Source organism: Elephantulus edwardii, unplaced genomic scaffold (assembly GCF_000299155.1).
Source record: "Elephantulus edwardii isolate Elephantulus edwardi_28Jun2011 unplaced genomic scaffold, EleEdw1.0 scaffold00012, whole genome shotgun sequence".
Taxonomy (NCBI): domain Eukaryota; kingdom Metazoa; phylum Chordata; class Mammalia; order Macroscelidea; family Macroscelididae; genus Elephantulus; species Elephantulus edwardii.
The window spans coordinates 24,200,886-24,202,845 of NW_006399762.1; the positions used below are offsets into that span (position 1 = coordinate 24,200,886).

At 38.8% G+C, this 1,960-nt stretch overlaps 1 pseudogene; it reads left to right on the forward strand.

Moving 5' to 3' along the window:
• The first annotated feature begins 1,861 nt into the window (after window positions 1-1,861).
• Window positions 1,862-1,960, forward strand: part of LOC102849810 — a 3,217-nt pseudogene continuing 3,118 nt past the window's right edge.

The following is a 1,960-nucleotide window of genomic DNA, read 5'->3' on the forward strand; positions in this document are numbered from 1 at the left end:
CTTTCATGACTGTAAAGAGTTTCTTCTATTGACTTTTAAAAAATTGTGGCTTAATTTCAAATCTATAAAAATAGGACAAAACATTTTAAAGAAATCTGGAGACCAATATTTCTAGTGTATATAGACACCATAAAAATATCTTCCAAAGAATACTATTGAACTAAACCCAGCGACATATAAAAAGGTCTATGTACCATGACTAAGTGGGACTAATTAAAAATATGCAAGGTTGGTTCAACATATAAACTCAATCAGTATAATTAATCATTTGCTGGGAAAAGTAGAGTCAATATGATTCTATGCAAAAATAACATTTGGCAGAGTCCAATATTTTTCATGATAAAAACACTCAGCAAACTAAAATTAGGGGCAAAAAAAAAATCTTAGTTAACCTGATAAAATTGAAACTGCTTTCACTGCTATCTAGTCTGTTCTCATTAATAGTCATCCTCCATTAGATCTCTGAGACTGACATTTTTATGGGAAAAGACTGTCCATATTTCTCTGACGGAGTGGGTGGTGTCTTTAAATTACTGACTTTTCAAGTAGCAGTCTAATATGCAACAGTATCAAATGAATACTGTTGTTGTTGTTTCCTGTTGTGGAGTTGCCTGCGATTCATATGTGCAACAGTTCCGAATCCTTTTCTATCCTGTGCCAATCTTATTGTCTCTGACACACCTACCCTCTTTACCCCAGTCACTGAATCAATCCATCTCATCGAAGGTCTTCCTCTCCTGCGCTGTGCCTCCACACTCCCTAGCCTGACGTTCCTCTCCAAGGATTGGCCGTGCCTTGCAACATGTCCAAAATAGATCAGATGAAGCTTCAGAATTCTTGCCTCCAAGGAGCAGCTGGTTTTACACTCTCTAGGATGAACCTGTTTGTTCTAGCAGTCCATGGTATATTCAATACCCTTCTGCAGCACCACAGCTCAAAGGCATCAATTATTTTTCTATCATTCCTAGTCATTGTCCAGCTTTCTGATGTAATTGAAAAGACCATGGCCTGAATCAGGTGCATCTTAATCTCCAGACTGACAACGTTGCTCTTTGTAGAGTTCTCTGACACCAGAGTTTCCTAATGCAATTAATCTTTTAATCTTTTAATTGGCTGCTGGTACCAAGAGTGTTACACTACACTATCAAATTTACAAAAGATATTAAAAAAACTCCAACCTTAAACAGGTAACATTTATTTTGCTTGCTGAAAGCAAAGAGGACTTGAAGTGTTTACTGCTGAAGATTGAAGCCTTTAACCTTCAACCTTCAGAATGAATTACACCTCAACATAAAGAAAACAAAAATTCTCATAATTTTACCAATAAGTAATATAATTCCAGAGAAAAGACTGAAGTTGTTAAGAATTTAACTTTGCGTATAGTCATAATCAACACCTATAGAAACACCCCAATCAAGAAATGAAGTGATGTGTTGCAATGACCAAACAGCTGCAAAGGACCCCTTTCTTTAAAGAACTAAAGAGCAAAGTGACTTTAAAGTCACTTTGAGGACTGTGTTGTGGCTGACACCAGGCATGGTATTTTTAGTTACTTCCTCTGCTTGTGAAAGTTCAACAGTGAATAAGGAAGACAAAGGAAGAATTGTTGGCTTTGAATTGTGATGGATATTAACAATATTTCATTTAGCATGAAGTGACAAAAGAACAAACAAATCTGTTTTGGAAGAAATCCAGCCTGAATGCTCCGTGGACGTGAGAGTGGTGAGGCAACCAGTCCTTGGAGAGAACATCATCCTTAGCAAAGGAAAAGGTTGGTGAAAAGAAAACTCTGCACGCAGGACCAAGTGGCGGCGGTGTCCTTAACGGCTTTCTCCTCCTCTGACCCCCCAAAATCACCATCATGGACTTCCAGCAGCACCTTGGCAGCAAGACCTGGAGTGGGGGTGAGGCCTCCTCCTCCGAAAGCAACCGGGACCGCTTGTGGCAGCTGGTCCCAAAG